This window comes from Ranitomeya variabilis, chromosome 3 (assembly GCF_051348905.1).
Source record: "Ranitomeya variabilis isolate aRanVar5 chromosome 3, aRanVar5.hap1, whole genome shotgun sequence".
Classification (NCBI taxonomy): domain Eukaryota; kingdom Metazoa; phylum Chordata; class Amphibia; order Anura; family Dendrobatidae; genus Ranitomeya; species Ranitomeya variabilis.
The window spans coordinates 238007271-238028555 of NC_135234.1; the positions used below are offsets into that span (position 1 = coordinate 238007271).

General features: G+C 43.9%; 1 long non-coding RNA gene across 3 annotated transcripts in view; it reads left to right on the plus strand.

Annotated features, from left to right (window-relative positions):
• LOC143818118 (uncharacterized) overlaps positions 1–21054 on the plus strand; it is a 260182-nt gene extending 239128 nt beyond the window's left edge. The window contains exons 2-4 of one of the 3 annotated variants that reach the window (XR_013224324.1): positions 2816–3023; positions 18097–18250; positions 21013–21054. This is a non-coding gene — a long non-coding RNA (uncharacterized LOC143818118). Of the gene's footprint in view, positions 1–2679; positions 3024–18096; positions 18251–21012 lie in introns of those variants that run through there. The other 2 variants (XR_013224322.1, XR_013224323.1) reach the window with 2 other exon arrangements.
• Positions 21055–21285: the final 231 nt, after the last annotated feature.

The window sequence follows — 21285 nt, forward strand, 5'->3', positions numbered from 1 at the left end:
GACGAGAGACAACCCAGAAGCTGTAGATCACAGATCAGCCAAGAAAAGAAAGTTCAAATAACTGCCATTTGTCATTCATCTGTGTGCCATATATATGTGTTTTTATATTTTGTAGTTTAATTCTGTAAGTATATTTGATTTGCTGTACATAGACTTTGTAATCTTTGTTATTCCTTGATTAAAAATATACAATGTAGTATCTAAAATCATGTGTTTTTACCATAAAACATTAGATAGGAGTAATTTTCATCAAAAATTGAAAATATCTTGAAATCCTGATGAGATAGCCAAAAGCGGAGTTCATATTCGTAATCCGCAGCCAAAGTTGACTTCAAATATGTTTTAAAACCTTTTGCCAGAAAAATTGCGTTGACCAGTGTTTTACGTTTCCTCTTAGGCTGGAGTCAAACTTAAAGGGCACCTGTCACCCTGTTTTTTCAGTATGAGATAAAAATACTGTTAAATAGGGCCTGAGCTGTGCATTACAACAGTGTATTTTGTGGACCCCGATTCCCCACCTATGCTGCCAAAATACGTTACCAAAGTAGCCGTTTTCGCCTGTCAATCAGGCTGGTCTGGTCAAAAGGGCGTGGTGTCTTCCCCCAGATCTTGCTTAGTTTTCCGTTGGTGGCGTAGTGGTTTGCGCATGCCCAAGGTCCCGAATCCACTGCACAGGGGAGTTAAAAGAGCGCGATGTGCACTATTTCATTGGTGATCGGTGGGGGCGGCCATCTTCCTTTGGCCGCGCGTGCGCAGAAGCGGCGCTCTGCTGGCCGCGGCTTCAGGAAAATGGCCGCGGGATGCCGCGCGTGCGCAGATGGAGATCGCGGCGGCAATTTTCCTGAAGCAGAGTTCGCATCTCGGCTTCAGGAAAATGGCCGCCGCGATCTCCATCTGCGCACCCCGTGGCCATTTTCCTAATAGGAATATACTCACCCTCGGACGCGCCCTGCTTCTTTCCGGCAGCCTTCCTTCCTAAGAATGAGCGCGTGAAGGACCTTAGATGACGTCGCGGCTTGTCCATGTGACCGCTCGCGACCAATCACAAGCCGCGACGTCACCGCAGGTCATTCACGCGCTCATTCTTAGGAAGGAAGCCTGCCGATTAGTACCAGGGCGCGTCCGAGGGTGAGTATATCAATATTTTTTATTTTGATTCTTTATTTTACACATTAATATGGATCCCAGGGCCTGAAGGAGAGTTTCCTCTCCTTCAGACCCTGGGAACCATAGTATCCCATTGCACTGCATTGGGTTTCGTGTTTTGGCCGACCCCGACTTTTTTATAGGATCGGCCGATTTCACTCGACCCGACTTTTGAGAAAGTCGGGTTTCGTGAAACCTGACCCGATCCTATAAAAATAAAAGTCGCTCAACCCTAATGGTTACCATATTGCTCTTCAAAGAGTATTTCCTATTAATATGGTCTTTTCATGTTATCAGTTCTGGCATGTTTATATAAGGTATGGTATATTGTTGGTTTGTTATTTTTTCTTTATTACAGGAGATTGAGGGCGTCGCATGGATTAGCAGAACAATAAAGATGGCAAACTGTGTTTAGTGTTTTATTTCATTAAAATACTTTTTTCCGTCTGTGTCTCTATTTAACCCTTTACCAACGATAAGTTTAGTAATGGATAGGTGTCTTATTGACACCTATTACTAAGCCAAGCTTGATGTCACCTTACAATACAAAGGTGGCATCAATCCCCAACTATTACCCCATATGCCACCCCTACAGGCAGTGGTAAGAGAGGCTAAGTGCCAGAATTGATGCATCTTAGAGATGCGCCTTTTCTGGGGTGGCTGGGGGCAGATGTTTTTAGCCGGGGGGAGCAATAACCATGGTCCCATCCTAGGCTATAAATATCTGCCCCGTCACTGGCTTTCCCCCTCTGGTACAGAAAATTGCGCGGTAGCCCATGCCATTTTTTTCCCCAAAATAATCTTTTTTTAAATACATACATGTCCCCTAATTTGCACGCACACTACACTAATTATATTGATCACACACATCTATATATCTAACTTCTGCATTAATTTACTGTATGTAAACCATGTCTCCTGTCCTGTCGGCTTCTGTATTGATTTTACAGAAGCGGACAAATGAATTAACGGTTAATATTTCATCTATATCTCTATGCAATATAAAGATATATATATATATACAGTATGTGTGTGTCACTGACATATACAGTATATACACCTATTCTATGTGTATCTATCTATTCTATTACAACCTGATTGTGTGATTTTACTGTACACCGCATATGAATTGCCGGCTTTTCAAAGGATACCGGTGCTCATTTCCAGCATGTCACACTGATGGGCCGTGTGGTATGCGATTTTTTCTCGCACCAGTAGACTTGTATGAGCGAAGCTCGCACATATAAAACGGCTGAGAAAAAAAAATGTGATGGGAGCTGCCCCATAAATTAACAGTGGTCCGAGTGCTATGCGATTTTTTTCTCGCATAGTACTCGTCCGTATTATACGCTAGTGTGACTCCCGCCTTATTGTTCCTCTCCTAATTTTGTCTTACAAATACTGATGTGAAATGCTGACCAAATACTGAACTTCTGAATGTGGCCTAAAGGATTGAAACTGCTCATAGGTTGACTCTCCATAACTAGACCAATTTAGAAATGTCATCCCTTCCAGCTACAGAAAGTATTCTTTCATTTTCTTTGTTTTAGCCCTGCTTCCCAAGAGGCGTAATCTTGGCTGGACTAGTCAGTCGAGTGTGAACTTATCCTTTTGTCCCCATAGAAAACATCCATATTGTGAATTCTGTTCCATTATCCTTGTTTTCCAGGTGTGCGAACTCAAGGTTTGTGAAGAGGGGGTCTTCCCTCTTGCTATGACCTATGTACTATGTACTTGTCCTTGCTTCCGGTATGTCGAAGTAACTTGAGGCTGTTAGGCTGCATATGTCTTCTCATTGTGTCAAAGATGAGGAACGAGAGGCCATTGTCTGTTTCCGAATTGGAATATTACACTCTGTCAGCACTCACCTTATCACGGTATACTTTTATTCTGGCAGGATTATTATGATAATTTGGAAATGTCTACCCGTTTTTGTTTTCTTTTTAAATATGTGAAAAATGGATCAAAACTCATTTTTTAAGCATTAATAATAATAATAATAATAATAATAATAATAATAATTTTATTTCTATAGCGCCAACATATTCCACAGCACTTTAACATTTTAGAGTGGACTTGTACAGACAATAGACATTAACCCCTTTCTGACCTCGGACGGGATAGTACGACCGAGGTCAGAAGCCCCTCTTTGATGCGGGCTCCGGCGGTGAGCCCACATCAAAGCCAGGACATGTCAGCTGTTTTGAACAGCTGACATGTGCCCGCAATAGGCGCGGGCAGAATCGCGATCTGCCTGCACCTATTAACTAGTTGAATGCCGCTGTCAAACGCAGACAGCGGCATTTAACTACCGCATCGCCGACCCCCGTCACATGATCGGAGGTCGGCGATGCTTCAGTATTGTAACCATAGAGGTCCTTGAGACCTCTATGGTTACAGATCCCCGGCAGCTGTGAGCGCCACCCTGTGTCGGAATGTTTTTTTTTTCTTTTTAGCAAAGTTTGGAATTTTTTTTTCACCACTTAGGTAAAAAATAACTTAGTCATGTTAGGTGTCTATGAACTCGTAGTGACCTGGAGAATCATAATGGCAGGTCAGTTTTAGCATTTAGTGAACCTAGCAAAAAAGCCAAACAAAAAACAAGTGTGGGACTGCACTTTTTTTGCAATTTCACTGCACTTGGAATTTTTTTCCCGTTTTCTAGTACACGACATGCTAAAACCAATGATGTTGTTCAAAAGTACAACTTGTCCCGCAAAAAATAAGCCCTCACATGGCCACATTGACGGAAAAATAAAAAAGTTATGGCTCTGGGAAGGAGGGGAGTGAAAAACGAACACGGAAAAATGAAAAATCACAAGGTCATGAAGGGGTTAAGCAAAACAATAAACACATAGCTCAACAGATACTAAGAGGAATGAGCGCACTGCTCGCAAGCTTACAATCTATGAGGAAAAAGGGGAGACACAAAAAGTGTATGGTAACAATTGCTTTCATTGTTTGGACTAGTCATAATGTAAGAAACCGGGTGTTCATATAATGCTACATGAATCGGTTATCAGCAAGAATACGTAATAGTACAGACACCGAGGGCTATTAAATGCATAAGGCGTATGAGAGCATGATGCAAGGAACCTGGTTATGGTAAAAATTTTGAATGGGCAACACAGGGATAGTTAGATTAATGTGTTGAGGCGGGTAGGCCAGCCTGAAGAAATGCGTTTTTAATACACGCTTAAAACTGTGGGTATTGGGTATTAATCGAATTAACCTGGGTAGTGCATTCCAAAAAATTGGCGCAGAATGTGAAAAGTCTTGGAGATGGGAGCTGGAGGTTCTGATTATTGAGGATGCTAACCCCAGGTCATTAGCAGAATGGAGGGCACGGGTAGGGTGGTAGACTGATATGAGGGAGGAGATGTAGGGTGGTGCTGAGTCGTGGAGTGCTTTGTGGGTGAGGGTAATAAGTTTATACTGAATTCTGGAGTAGATGGGTAACCAGTGTAATGACTGGCACAAGGTAGAGGCATCGGTGTAACGGTGAGGAAAATGATCCTGGCTGCAGCATTCAAGACAGGTTGGAGAGGAGAGAGTTTGGTAAGAAGGAGACTGATTAGTAGAGAATTACTATTGTCCAGACGAGAATGAATAAGAGAAACAGTAAGAGTTTTTGCAGAGTCGAAAGTAAGAAAGGGTTGAATTCTAGAAAGGTTTTTGAGGTGCAGATGACAAGAGCGAGTCAGTGATCGGATTGGGGGGGGGATGAATGAAAGCTCTGAATCAAGCATGACCCCAAGATAGCGGGCGTGTTGCTGGAGAGCAATAATAGAACCACACACAGAAATGGCAATGTCAGGCATAGGTAGGTTAGTAGAGGGAGGAATCACAAGGAGTTCAGTTTTTGACAGGTTCAGTTTCAGATAGAGGGAGGACATGATGTTGTAGACAGCGGTAAGACAATCGCTGGTGTTTTCTAAAAAGGCAGGCGTGATGTCAGGAGAGGAGGTGTATAATTGGGTGTCATGAACATAGAGATGGTACTGGAAACCACATCTACGATTGTTTGTCCAATAGGGGCAGTATACAGAAAGAAGAGGAGTTTAGGACTGATCCTTGAGGAACCCCAACAGTAAGGGGAAGATGAGAGGAGAAGCCAGCAAAAGATACAGTGAAGGAGCGATCAGAGCGGTAGAAGGAGAACCAGGAGAGAACGGTGTCATTGAGGCCAATAATGCGGAGCATACTGAGGAGGAGCTGGTGATCCACAGTGTTGAATGCTGCAGAGAGATCTATGAGAATTAGCATGGAATAGTGACCATTAGATTTAGCTGTTAGTAGATCAGTAGAGAATTTAGTGAGGGCAGTTTCAGTAGAGTGTAAAGAGCGGAAACCGGATTGAAGAGGGTCGAGAAGAGAGTTATCTGAGAGATAGCGGGTAAGACGGGAGTGGACCGGGCGTTCGAGGAGTTTAGAGATAAAGGGAAGATTAGAGACAGGTCTATTATTAGCAGCACAGTTTTGGTTGAGGGATGGTCTTTTAAGTAATGGATATATGATGGCATGCTTAAATGAGGAGGGGAAGATACCAGAAGAGAGATAGAGGTTGAATATTTTTGATGGCGAGTGGTGACATTCGGGGAAAGGGACAGGAGGAGATGTGACAGATTGGGGTCACTGGTGCAAGTGGTCGGGCAAGAAGATGGAAGGAGCCTGATCACTTTTTCTTCTGTGACTGATTCAAAATCAGAGAGTGAGCTAGATGCAGTAGGGGAGGGATGACAGTGCATGGTATGAGGGGATTGGGAGAAAATTTCCTGTCGGATATGGTCAATTTTTTTTTTTTAAGTAATTGGCCAGATCGTCAGCTCGGAGATCCGTGGTTGGGGCCTGCACGCTTGGGTTGAGTAGGGAATGAAAAGTCTCATTCTGAAAAAGCCACACCTAAAATATCTTGCCATTCCCAATGTGATCTAACACAAATTCATATAAAAGGGAAATTAAGCCAGCGTTCAGATAACTTTATGTGTTTATATTAAGATTACAAAACAACAATTTCCCAAACAATAGAGGTGTCCCCTCTGTGGTTCATGCCACATTATGATATGACCTGGGCTGGACTGGCCATCTTGCAATACTGGCAATTGTCAGATGGGCTGGTACTTGCACTGAGCCGCTCTGTCACTTGATGTCTCCTGGAATCTTCCACTGCGCAGGAATCAACACCTCATCCATTCTCCCACGAGTACCACGTGACCCCCTTTCCTTCCTCATTCAAGTTATGCACATGAAGGATGAAACTGGTGATGATGCCTTAGCCAGTCAGCATGTTAATTACCTATGACCAGCCAGCCACGCAGGACAGGCTGAGGTACGTAGCTTCCACACACTGAAGAGCAGCAGCACGATAGGGCAGGAACCCTCCCCCGGTCCAGCTGGTGAAAAGGACTTTTCCTGGTGTGCGGGAGGACATGTTAGGTGAAATGCTTGTCCTCTGTCCAGCAGCTCCTGTCTCTGATCTGCTGCTCCCATCTTGCTACACATGATCTTTGGCATATGAGCCGTGGCACGTCACGGCCATGTTCCCCCAGTCAGGGACATGCCGATGTCAGCTGCCAACCTCTGATTTGCCAGCAGCGTATATTGCATTGTAGAGAGTGGGTGGGTTCACTACATCACAATACATTTCAGTTGGGTGTTTGCCATTGTGGCAGGACCCCTCCCTGGTGCAGCTGCATCGGCGATATGTCCTCCCCTGCATTACAGATCTTTGTCGTACCACACTGTTAACTCTCTGTTTCCTGAGCCATTTGTTAACCCAGTTACATATATTTCCCCCTGGTCCCATTGTTCTCATTTTATATACCAACCTTTTGTGTGGCACCGTATCAAACGCCTTTGAAAAGTCCAAATAAACAACATCCACTGTGTTTCCTTTGTCCAGTCTAGAAATTACCTCTTTATAGAATCTGATGAGATTGGTTTGCAGGAGAGATCCCTCATAAACCCATGTTGATGTTGTGTCATAAGATAAATCTTATTGAGATACTCCAGGAGAGCATCTCTTAGAAAGACATCAAATATGTTGCCCAAAGTACAGGTTAAACTTACCAGCCTATAAATTCCAGCCTCAGATGTTGTCCCCTTCTTCAATATTGGTATCACATTTGCTATATGGCTATAATGCTGGTGGGTGAATGTAACACTGGTGGATGTGGACCTACTGCGCAACAAGCTGGGCTTACCCTAGAGGGGTGTGATTAGGTGTCTACTGAGTCTCCACTAGAGCCTATGCTCTGGTGGTGAGGATAGGCTGGGCTGCCATTAGAAACCAGGCACCACTCCAGGGCAGTCCCTGGGACTGCAGAAGCAGACCAGAGGCTCAGTGGTGCGGTACCAGATACATGAGGGCAAAGGCAAAGATGAAGTTAGACGGTCTGAGGTCAGAGCAGGCAGCACAGGTTCAGGATTCGTAGCAAAGGTTAGGAGGAGTGGAGAGATCAGACAGGATGGGGACATGAGCCAGGTCAACAATGGGAGAAACTAAATTCACATGAATAAAGCCTGCTTGCACGGGATAGGCTAAGGAACCTAATCTCTGCAGGACACAGCAGGGTTAAATTCCTGCAGAGACTGGCCACACCCTTTTAAAGCCAAATGGAAACTGACTTATATGCAACTGTGCTGCAAGAGGCAAAACTCAGTAAGGCTATGTGCACACGTTGCGGATTTACATACGGATCTGCAGCGTTTTTGGAAACGCGGAATTGCATCAAATCCGCAGTGTAGTGCACAAGCAATGTTAGTCAATGTGAAATTTACATTTGGTGTGCACATGCTGCGGAAAAAAACGCTCAGAATCACAGCTTTTTTTTTTCAGCATGTAATTTCTTTTTGCGGATCTGCAGCGTTTCTGCACCAATTGACTTCCATTGTGTCAGGCCAATCCGCAGCAAAACCGCAGGTGTAAAAAAGATCTGCAAATTTGCTGCGGATGCGCCTGTGAGAAACGCTGCAGATTGGGAGGGGGGAGAGTGTTTGGGCAGATACTGTGTGTGTGGGTGGAGACTGAGTGTGTGCGGAGAAGATGTGCGGAGCTGTGTGCGGGTGTTTGTGTGTCTGTGTGACTGCGGGGGTGTGTGTGTCTGTGTGTGTGTGGAGAAGATGTGTTGGCCTGTGTGTGTGTATGCTGGTGTTTGTGTGTATCTGTGTGTGTGCGGGGCTATATGTGTGTGTGTGCTGGGCTGTATGTGTGTGCGTGCGGGTCTGTGTGTGTGCGGAAAAGATGTGTGGGGCTGTGTGTATGCGGGTGTTTGTATCTGGGGTGTGTGTGCGGGGTTGTATGTGTGTGCGTGCCGGTCTGTGTGTAGGCAGGCATCGTCCGATGGGACTACTAGTCCCATCCGGCTATGCCTGCTACAGTTACAGGTAGCCGAATGATGGGACAGTAATAGTCTCATCATCCAGTGCAAAAAAAAACAAAAACACATACATACATATACAGTACATACATATAGACATACAGTACACATATAACATAAAGTATGTACTCACCAATCACCTAGTCTCCGAAACCCTCAATCACCTGTAAAAAATTTAAAAATAATAAACCAACAGTATACCCCCTGATCCGATGTAATCCATTTAATAACGAGTGTTCCACGACAAACTCCTGTGAAGAGCTGTCACACCGGCAGATGTGACCGCTCTCCAGGGGCCCCAGGATACAATAATGTAAAGTATCCTTTCACACTATATCCCTCCGCCGCTGTGAGTACAGTATAGTTCATACTTTCACTTGCGGCACCACTGCGTGGGAAAATTCTCACACAGCAGTGCCATAAAGTGAGAGGCCATTGAACCCCCAGTGATAACACTGCAGGAGCCATTGTCTCCTGTCAGTGTGTCACTGGAGGCCTACATAGCTGTCACATATGCTGATGTCGCAGCTCTGTAGGGGAGATCATTGTGGGACACTCATTATTAATTGGATTGCATTTGACCAGGGAGTATACTGTTGGTTTATTATTTTTTATTTTTTGCAGGTGATCCATGGCTTCGGGGAATTAGGCATGGCTGTAAGTATAGTGAAATTAAGAATATTAAAATACTTTTTTCTGGCTGTGTCTTTATTTAACTCTTTCAGTACTGTAGGATTAGTAATGGATAGGTATCTTATTGACGCCGCTCCATTACTAACCGAGCTTAATGTCATCTTACAATCAAAGGTGACATTATCCCCTTATTACCTCACTAGATGGTGGCCCGATTCTAAAGCATCGGGTATTCTAGAATATGTATGTAGTTTATTTATGAAGATTTCAGAATAATGCAATGAATACACAGGATTCGGCCAGCTGGGCGCGTCAAATTAGCGAAGCGTGGTTTAAATCCCGAAACAATATATATAACACAGCCACGTAGTATATAGCACAGACACGTAGTATATAGCAGCGGCGTAGTATATAGCACAGCCACGTAGTATATAGCACAGCTACGTAGTATATAACACAGCCACGTAGTGTATAGCTCAGCCACGTAGTATATAGCAGCCACGTAGTATATAGCACAGCCACATAGTATATAGCACAGCCCACGCAGTAGATAACACAGCCCATGCAGTATATAACACAGCCCACGTAGTATATAGCACAGTCCACGTAGCATATAGCACAGCCCACTTAGTATATAACACAGCCACATAGTATATAGCACAGTGACGTAGTATATTGCATAGCCACGTAGTATATAGCACAGCCCACGTAGTGTAGAGCACAGCGACGTAGTATATAACACAGCCCATGCAGTATATAACACAGGCCACGCAGTATGTAACACAGCCCACGTAGTATATAACACAGCCCACATAGTATATAGCAATGTGGGCACCATATCCCTGTTAAAAAAGTAATTAAAATAAAAAATAGTTATATACTCACCTTCTGGCGGCTTCCGGATCCAGCCCAGGCCTTTACCGATGCTCCTCGCCATGCTCCGTTCCCAGTAATGCCTTGCAGCAATAACCCATAATAATTTAGCGGTCTCGCGAGACCGCTACGTCATCTCCGGTCATTGCCGCAATGCATTCTTGAGATCGGAGCGTCGCGAGGAGCGGGAAAGGCTGGCGCGGACGGCGGAAGGTGAAAATATAATGATTTTTTTATTTTATTAGTATTTTTAACATTATATGTTTTTATTATTGATGCTGCATATGCAGCATCAATAGTAAAAATTTAGTCACACTTATAGGGTTAATAGCAGCGTTAATGGACTGCGCTACACCGCATTATGCCGCGGTGTAACGCAGTCTGTTTAACGGACTGCTAAAACCCTATGTGGGCGCTGACTGGAGGGGAGTATGGAGGGGGCACTGACTGGAGGGGAGAAGGGGGGCCAATTCACGGCCGGACTGTGCCTGTCGCTGATTGGTCGCGGCCACCGGGCCGCGACCATTCAGCGACACGGGATTTCCGCGACAGACAAACAGACAGAAGTGGACCTTAGACAATTATATATATAGATATGCCACCGCTACAGGGCAGTGGGAAGAGAGAGACTAAGTGCTGGAATTGACGCATCTTAGAGATGCACCATTTCTGGCATGGCTGGTATTTGTAGCCACGGGGGCCAATATCCATGGCCCCTTCCTAGGCTATTAATATATTATAGGGGGACCCCACGTAATTTTTGGGGCGGCGCCTCTATTTTAATAGCCAGTAAAGGCTAAATATACAGCTGCGGGCTGAGAAGCTCCATGGGTATTAACCCCTTCCCAGGACAGAAACATCAGCCCCCAGCCGTCGGCTTTCCCTCTGGCGCAGAAAATTGTGCGGGAGCCCATGCCATTTTTTCCCCTTTTTTTTAAATTAAAGATATTGCATGCAGATTTTGTGTGTGTGCCTTTATTTAACTATTTTTGTACCATTTTATTATGTTCGGTCATGATCCGTTCCAGGGTTTAGTCCTGTCTGCTCTTTTTCCGGGGTGATCATGTCAAGGGTTAACTTTGCTCTGCCTTATTCTGGGCTCAGGTTTGCTATTTAGCTCCCAGGCATCCAGCTGGTGGTGTCAGCTATAGTTCTGCCTTCAGCGTGTGAACCTGACTCTGGTAACTCTTGATTTGTCCTGCTGTGATCCCTGACTTGTCCCGTGTCTGATTACTCCCTCTGTCTTCCCTTTTCCCATCGTTTCTCTGTTTGTCTGCTTGATTCTCTGGTTCCTGACTTGGCTCGTATTCGGACTCGCTTCTGCTTTCTGACTTTATTTTATCCACTTCTGACCGCTGCTGAACCTCCTGGCTTCTTTTCTGACCACGTTTACTGCTTATCCTTTTTGGGTACTCCTGCCTCTGATTGTATTTTGACTCGGCTTGTCTGACCTGTTATGGTTCTCAATGGCAAGAGAACATAGCCCAGCAAACATAAGTACTAGCTCTTGGAAGGATGGAAACTAAACTGACCATGAACTAAACCTGCCGCACAACTAACAGTAGCCGGGTAGCGTTGCCTACGTTTTTTATCCCTAGACGCCCAGCGCCGGCCGGAGGACTAACTAATCCTGGCAGAGGAAAATATAGTCCTGGCTCACCTCTAGAGAAATTTCCCCGATAGGCAGACAGAGGCCCCCACATATATTGGCGGTGATTTTAGATGAAATGACAAACGTAGTATGAAAATAGGTTTAGCAAAATTGAGGTCCGCTTACTAGATAGCAGGAAGACAGAAAGGGCACTTTCATGGTCAGCTGAAAACCCTATCAAAATACCATCCTAAAATTACTTTAAGACTCTAGTATTAACTCATAACATCAGAGTGGCAATTTCAGATCACAAGAGCTTTCCAGACACAGAAACGAAACTACAGCTGTGAACTGGAACAAAATGCAAAAACAAACGAGGACTAAAGTCCAACTTAGCTGGGAGTTGTCTAGCAGCAGGAACATGCACAGAAAGGCTTCTGATTACAATGTTGACCGGCATGGAAGTGACAGAGGAGCAAGGTTAAATAGCGACTCCCACATCCTGATGGAAACAGGTGAACAGAGGGGATGATGCACACCAGTTCAATTCCACCAGTGGCCACCGGGGGAGCCCAAAATCCAATTTCACAACAGTACCCCCCCCTCAAGGAGGGGGCACCGAACCCTCACCAGAACCACCAGGGCGATCAGGATGAGCCCTATGAAAGGCACGGACCAGATCGGAGGCATGAACATCAGAGGCAGTCACCCAAGAATTATCCTCCTGACCGTATCCCTTCCATTTGACCAGATACTGGAGTTTCCGTCTGGAAACACGGGAGTCCAAGATTTTTTCCACAACGTACTCCAACTCGCCCTCAACCAACACCGGAGCAGGAGGCTCAACGGAAGGCACAACCGGTACCTCATACCTGCGCAACAATGACCGATGAAAAACATTATGAATAGAAAAAGATGCAGGGAGGTCCAAACGGAAGGACACAGGGTTAAGAATCTCCAATATCTTGTACGGGCCGATGAACCGAGGCTTAAACTTAGGAGAAGAAACCCTCATAGGGACAAAACGAGAAGACAACCACACCAAGTCCCCAACACAAAGCCGAGGACCAACCCGACGCCGGCGGTTGGCAAAAAGCTGAGTCTTCTCCTGGGACAACTTCAAATTGTCCACTACCTGCCCCCAAATCTGATGCAACCTCTCCACCACAGCATCCACTCCAGGACAATCCGAAGATTCCACCTGACCAGAAGAAAATCGAGGACGAAACCCCGAATTACAGAAAAAAGGAGACACCAAGGTGGCAGAGCTGGCCCGATTATTGAGGGCAAACTCCGCTAAAGGCAAAAAAGCAACCCAATCATCCTGATCTGCAGACACAAAACACCTCAAATATGTCTCCAAGGTCTGATTCGTCCGCTCGGTCTGGCCATTAGTCTGAGGATGGAAAGCAGACGAGAAAGACAAATCTATGCCCATCCTAGCACAGAATGCTCGCCAAAATCTAGACACGAACTGGGTTCCTCTGTCAGAAACGATATTCTCCGGGATACCATGCAAACGGACCACATTTTGAAAAAAACAGAGGAACCAACTCGGAAGAAGAAGGCAACTTAGGCAGGGGAACCAAATGGACCATCTTAGAGAAACGGTCACACACCACCCAGATGACAGACATCTTCTGAGAAACAGGAAGATCCGAAATAAAATCCATCGAGATGTGCGTCCAGGGCCTCTTCGGGATAGGCAAGGGCAACAACAATCCACTAGCCCGAGAACAACAAGGCTTGGCCCGAGCACAAACGTCACAAGACTGCACAAAGCCTCGCACATCTCGAGACAGGGAAGGCCACCAGAAGGACCTTGCCACCAAATCCCTGGTACCAAAGATTCCAGGATGACCTGTCAACGCAGAAGAATGAACCTCAGAAATGACTTTACTGGTCCAATCATCAGGAACAAACAGTCTACCAGGTGGGCAACGATCAGGTCTATCCGCCTGAAACTCCTGCAAGGCCCGCCGCAGGTCTGGAGAAACGGCAGACAATATCACTCCATCCTTAAGGATACCTGTAGGTTCAGAGTTACCAGGGGAGTCAGGCTCAAAACTCCTAGAAAGGGCATCCGCCTTAACATTCTTAGAACCCGGCAGGTAGGACACCACAAAATTAAACCGAGAGAAAAACAACGACCAGCGCGCCTGTCTAGGATTCAGGCGTCTGGCGGACTCAAGATAAATTAGATTTTTGTGGTCAGTCAATACCACCACCTGATGTCTAGCCCCCTCAAGCCAATGACGCCACTCCTTAAAAGCCCACTTCATGGCCAAAAGCTCCCGATTCCCAACATCATAATTCAGCTCGGCGGGCGAAAATTTACGCGAGAAAAAGGCACAAGGTCTCATCACGGAACAATCGGAACTTCTCTGCGACAAAACTGCCCCAGCTCCGATTTCAGAAGCGTCGACCTCAACCTGAAAAGGAAGAGCAACATCAGGCTGACGCAACACAGGGGCGGAAGAAAAGCGGCGCTTAAGCTCCCGAAAGGCCTCCACAGCAGCAGGGGACCAATCAGCAACATCAGCACCCTTCTTAGTCAAATCAGTCAATGGTTTAACAACATCAGAAAAACCAGCAATAAATCGACGATAAAAGTTAGCAAAGCCCAAAAATTTCTGAAGACTCTTAAGAGAAGAGGGTTGCGTCCAATCACAAATAGCCTGAACCTTGACAGGATCCATCTCGATGGAAGAGGGGAAAAAAATATATCCCAAAAAGGAAATCTTTTGAACCCCAAAAACGCACTTAGAACCCTTCACACACAAGGAATTAGACCGCAAAACCTGAAAAACCCTCCTGACCTGCTGGACATGAGAGTCCCAGTCATCCGAAAAAATCAAAATATCATCCAGATACACAATCATAAATTTATCCAAATAATCACGGAAAATGTCATGCATAAAGGACTGAAAGACTGAAGGGGCATTTGAAAGACCAAAAGGCATCACCAAATACTCAAAGTGGCCCTCGGGCGTATTAAATGCGGTCTTCCATTCATCCCCCTGCTTAATTCGCACCAAATTATACGCCCCACGGAGATCTATCTTAGAGAACCACTTGGCCCCCTTTATGCGAGCAAACAAATCAGTCAGCAGTGGCAACGGATATTGATATTTAACCGTGATTTTATTCAAAAGCCGATAATCAATACACGGTCTCAAAGAGCCATCTTTCTTAGCCACAAAGAAAAAACCGGCTCCTAAGGGAGATGACGAAGGACGAATATGTCCCTTTTCCAAGGACTCCTTTATATATTCTCGCATAGCAGCATGTTCAGGCACAGACAGATTAAATAAACGACCCTTAGGGTATTTACTACCCGGAATCAAATCTATGGCACAATCGCACTCCCGGTGCGGAGGTAATGAACCAAGCTTAGGTTCTTCAAAAACGTCACGAAATTCAGTCAAGAATTCAGGAATCTCAGAGGGAATAGATGATGAAATGGAAACCACAGGTACGTCCCCATGCGTCCCCTTACATCCCCAGCTTAACACAGACATAGCTTTCCAGTCAAGGACTGGGTTATGAGATTGCAGCCATGGCAATCCAAGCACCAACACATCATGTAGGTTATACAGCACAAGAAAGCGAATAATCTCCTGATGATCCGGATTAATCCGCATAGTTACTTGTGTCCAGTATTGTGGTTTATTACTAGCCAATGGGGTGGAGTCAATCCCCTTCAGGGGTATAGGAGTTTCAAGAGGCTCCAAATCATACCCACAGCGTTTGGCAAAGGACCAATCCATAAGACTCAAAGCGGCGCCAGAGTCGACATAGGCATCCGCGGTAATAGATGATAAAGAACAAATCAGGGTCACAGATAGAATAAACTTAGACTGTAAAGTGCCAATTGAAACAGACTTATCAAGCTTCTTAGTACGCTTAGAGCATGCTGATATAACATGAGTTGAATCACCGCAATAGAAGCACAACCCATTTTTTCGTCTTAAATTCTGCCGTTCACTTCTGGACAGAATTCTATCACATTGCATATTCTCTGGCGTCTTCTCAGTAGACACCGCCAAATGGTGCACAGGTTTGCGCTCCCGCAGACGCCTATCGATCTGGATAGCCATTGTCATGGACTCATTCAGACCCGCAGGCACAGGGAACCCCACCATAACATCCTTAATGGCATCAGAGAGACCCTCTCTGAAATTCGCCGCCAGGGCGCACTCATTCCACTGAGTAAGCACAGCCCATTTACGGAATTTCTGGCAGTATATTTCAGCTTCGTCTTGCCCCTGAGATAGGGACATCAAGGCCTTTTCCGCCTGAAGCTCTAACTGAGGTTCCTCATAAAGCAACCCCAAGGCCAGAAAAAACGCATCCACATTGAGCAACGCAGGATCCCCTGGAGCCAATGCAAAAGCCCAATCCTGAGGGTCGCCCCGGAGCAAGGAAATCACAATCCTGACCTGCTGAGCAGGATCTCCAGCAGAGTGAGATTTCAGGGACAAAAACAACTTGCAATTATTTTTAAAATTTTGAAAGCAAGATCTATTCCCCGAGAAAAATTCAGGCAAAGGAATTCTAGGTTCAGATATAGGAACATGAACAACAAAATCTTGTAAATTTTGAACTTTCGTGGTGAGATTATTCAAACCTGCAGCTAAACTCTGAATATCCATTTTAAACAGGTGAACACAGAGCCATTCCAGGATTAGAAGGAGAGAGAGAGAGAAAGGCTGCAATATAGGCAGACTTGCAAGAGATTCAATTACAAGCACACTCAGAACTGAAGGGAAGGGAAAAAAATAAAATAAATAAATAAATCTTCAGCAGACTTCTCTTTTCTCTCCTTTCTCTGTCAATTAATTTAACCCTTTTTGGCCGGTCAAACTGTTATGGTTCTCAATGGCAAGAGAACATAGCCCAGCAAACATAAGTACTAGCTCTTGGAAGGATGGAAACTAAACTGACCATGAACTAAACCTGCCGCACAACTAACAGTAGCCGGGTAGCGTTGCCTACGTTTTTTATCCCTAGACGCCCAGCGCCGGCCGGAGGACTAACTAATCCTGGCAGAGGAAAATATAGTCCTGGCTCACCTCTAGAGAAATTTCCCCGATAGGCAGACAGAGGCCCCCACATATATTGGCGGTGATTTTAGATGAAATGACAAACGTAGTATGAAAATAGGTTTAGCAAAATTGAGGTCCGCTTACTAGATAGCAGGAAGACAGAAAGGGCACTTTCATGGTCAGCTGAAAACCCTATCAAAATACCATCCTGAAATTACTTTAAGACTCTAGTATTAACTCATAACATCAGAGTGGCAATTTCAGATCACAAGAGCTTTCCAGACACAGAAACGAAACTACAGCTGTGAACTGGAACAAAATGCAAAAACAAACGAGGACTAAAGTCCAACTTAGCTGGGAGTTGTCTAGCAGCAGGAACATGCACAGAAAGGCTTCTGATTACAATGTTGACCGGCATGGAAGTGACAGAGGAGCAAGGTTAAATAGCGACTCCCACATCCTGATGGAAACAGGTGAACAGAGGGGATGATGCACACCAGTTCAATTCCACCAGTGGCCACCGGGGGAGCCCAAAATCCAATTTCACAACACTGACCACTCTCTCGCCACTTGTTGGCGCCTGTGCTGCTGCTCTGTGGTGCTTCTCTGTGTACGCTGTCTCCCTTTTCTCTCAAGCTCCCTCTGGTGGAGGTTGTGTTATATTGCACTGCAGCAGCATGACAGGTTCATTACTAAACATCGGCCTTGGTATTATCTAGCTATCTATTATCTATCTATCGATCTGTCTATTATTCTATGGATACAAATCTTTCTGGGACTATGGAACAAGGAGGTCCTGAAACTGGTGTTTTTTCTTATACCACTGAGTATGAGGAGAGGATCTTGAGAGGATTGGAGGGAGACGCAGCATTTCTTAATACACCTTCATTATTAGATCTTAAACAAGTATGAGAATGATATGAAACGATTGCTGACTTTACTATTGCACCTTACCACTTTGGGGGAATACTATAAAGCACAAAAGATCCCTAGAGGTTTGCGCTCCAACATTCGCCCAAACCTCTTTTCCAGAAATGCGCTTTTTTGTACACGGTTTATTATGTTTTCTAACAAATATGCTATGGACATCATTCTTTTGAATATTGAATTCCTGCAATTAGAAAAAAAAAAAAAAGTACAAGATGACACTCTAGAAACGGAAGGCAAGTTACAAACACATCAAAATGGAGGACTGGACAATTTTTAAAGAAACTGTCAATGTGCATGTTGATAAATTACATGGAGAATTAGAAGAAACAAAAAGATGTAAATGGAATAGAAATATGGAGGACTATAAAAGTGGGAACATTCATGCCTGGCAGACGGAGAGTAACAATAGCTCTTGGAAAAAAAGAGGTCATATGTCTGATAGTAGTAATTGTACTAGATTAAAATATATGTATTCTAACAATTTTGTTTACTCCAGCAATGGAACCAGCCACACAGGGAGTCGATGTCGGAAATGGAGAGGGGGTAAACGTTACCATTGGCAAAAAAAAAGAGAAAGGCAAATCTCAACCTCAAAGACATGTGACAACAAGGAGGAGGGAACAGACCTAGTAGTGAACATCTCACAGAAGGTACTCTCAGATACACATATTAAATTACTTAGCAGGGGTTTAAGTTTTAGCTCCTGCAGCCATACTGATTGGTTCCAGATGCAAATTAATCTCCAAATGTTTTTAGAACAATTAAATTAAAAGAGTGGTTTAATAATAAAACATCAACTATCAGGGAAAGAAACAGTGAGTTCAATTTAAAAACAGTTGCCCTTAAAAATAAAAGTAATTTTGTACCCCCCACCAATTCAACTATCATAGAGGAATTTATAACAGCAGTATTACAGGATATAGAAAAACTGAAGAAAAATGATGACAACAAAATATAAACATCCTAACATCACTAGTGATGAAATGAAAGCTTTGTCTGAAAAGTCCATGATGACAGCATCATAATTAAACCCGCTGACAAAGGGGGCGCTGTTGTCGTCATGGACAAGGAAATATATCTGAAAGAAATTAAGGAACAATTTAGTGACCCGGCTGTATATAAAAGGTTAGATGGTGATCCACAATTCAAAGTAGTATCCAAAATTAAAGATTTGTTGCAGGATGCCCTTAAAGGAGGCATTATAGATCAGGATTTATATGACTATTTACTGGTGGAAAATCCAAGGACACCTGTCCTGTACACTATACCAAAAATGCATAAATCAGTAAAAAAATACACCCGGTAGGCCTATAGTGTCAGGTGTGGACGTGGACTCTGTATTTAGTAAAATTGGAATCTTTTTGTATAAGATTCTCAATCCATTGGTAAGGGAAGAAAATTCATATATACAGGACAGCACCAATTTTTTAAATAAATTACAAGATATTCATCTTGAGGGAGAGGTAATACTTGCCTCCTTCGATGTAGCATCATTATATACATCAATTGATCATAGTAGAGGTACTAGAGCAGTGGAAAGGAAATTATTAAAACTTGATATGACTAAGGAAGCAAAACAATTTGTAATCAATTTATTAAATATCATACTGACTGTGAATTATTTTTTAATTGGGCATGAATTTTATTTACAATTGTGGGGAACTGGCATGGGGGCTAATATGGCACCTTCTTATACCATCATTGTTATGGGCACCCTGGAGGATGACTTCGCCTATGTGTCCCACCACTTCCGCCATGTGCTGGGGTGGTGGCAATACATAGACGATGTCTTCCTCCTGTGGACAGGTACACAAGATGAACTAAACAGCTTCCATGATTTTTTGAATAATATAGATCCGACTATTAGATTTACCTTAGGGTACCTTTACACAGTGCAATTTTCATCGCTACGACGGCACGATTCGTGACGTTGCAGCGTCGTATGATTATCGCTCCAGCGTCGTATACTGCGGTCACACGTTGCAATACACAGCGCTGGAGCGATAATTTCATGACGTATTTGCGATGTAGAAGCCGTTGGTTACTGTGCGCACATCGTATACAACCTGTGTCACACGATGCAATCATGCCGCCACAGCGGGACACTAGACGACGAAAGAAAGTTTCAAACGATCTGCTACGACGTACGATTCTCAGCGGGGATCCGGATCGCAGTAGCGTGTCAGACACAACGATATCGTAAATGCATCGCTGGAACGTCACAAATCGTGCCGTCGTAGCGATCAAAATTGCACTGTGTAAAGGTACCCTAAGTTGCATCAAAAGAGGAAATACAATATTTGGAAATGAATGTCAAACAACAAGCTGGCACATTGAGTACAACTTTATTCGTTAAATCAACGGATAGGAATGACATTCTTTTGTTCAATAGTTATCATCCAAGAAATATAGTTAGAGTGATACCATATAGTCAACTTATAAGAGTCAGAAGAATTGTAGATGAAATGGAACATCTTGATGTTGTTTTAAATGGATTGGTTGAAAAATTTCAGATGAGAGGTTATCCTAAAAAACTCTTGGAGGTACAAAAAAATAAAGCATTGAAACCAACAAGAAAATCATTGCAGACAAACACAAGGGTATAAAAGCAGATAGATAGGGTGCTGATGGTGACAACGTATTCAGAAAAAAGTGAGGACGTAGCCAATGTAATTTAAAAAAAATGGAGTATGCTATATAATTGTCTTCCTAATATACAGGAATTTAGGAAGCTTCCCTTTTTACCTATAGGCGAAACAAGAATATTGGCGATCATTTAGTCCATTCGGACATTGGCTCTCTGAAAAAGAGCACACAAGCATGCTTACAGGCACAATAAGAAAGGGATGTTACCCATGTTTATCATGCATTGATTGTCCCCTAATGTTGAAAGGTTCCACTTTTGTTCATCCCATAACAAATGTGAAGCTATAACATTGAACATTTTCTTACATGCAACTCAGATTTTGTTATATATTTGTTACAATGTTCTTGCTCCTTATGGAATGTCGGTGAGACTACCTGGGACTTTAAGACCAGAATTACGGTAACCACCACCAATATACTATAAGGAAAAAAAAGACTGGACTTGCCAGTATCAAAGCATTTTGTTGAGAAGGGACACTCTGAAAGACAACTAAAATTCAGGATTATAGACACGGTCCCCATACAAAGGCGAGGAGATGACAGAGTTCGCCTTTTAAAAAGAAGGGAGCTGGGGTGGATTCACAGACTCAATACGCTTAAGCCAATGGGGCTGAATCTAGATTTTAAAATAAATTCTATAATGTAGGATGGATTGGATTTTCTCTGTGCCTTCCTTCTCTCCCCCCACCTGTCAGCAGTATAATAGGGAATATAAGATCCTCAAGACATTGTTTAATACTTTATTTCTTTATTATTTTTTTTACAGATCACTTTACTCACAAGTATCACAGATGAAGTGGACTCGCCTAAACTGTATAAGTGTTGTGGGATGTTATATTTCTTTAAATTTTTCTGTAGAAAGAGATCTATTATTTCATTATCATTAGCCAATATATCCAATGTGTGTGAGTTTTGCTTCTTATATTTTATGTACAAAAGGGAGAACTTAAGTCCACGTACTAATGGAGCGCCCCCAGTAGGGCTATGGGGTACTCGGTACCGGGTCCTTCAGTTCTCGGTGGGGATGTCACGGTGGCTG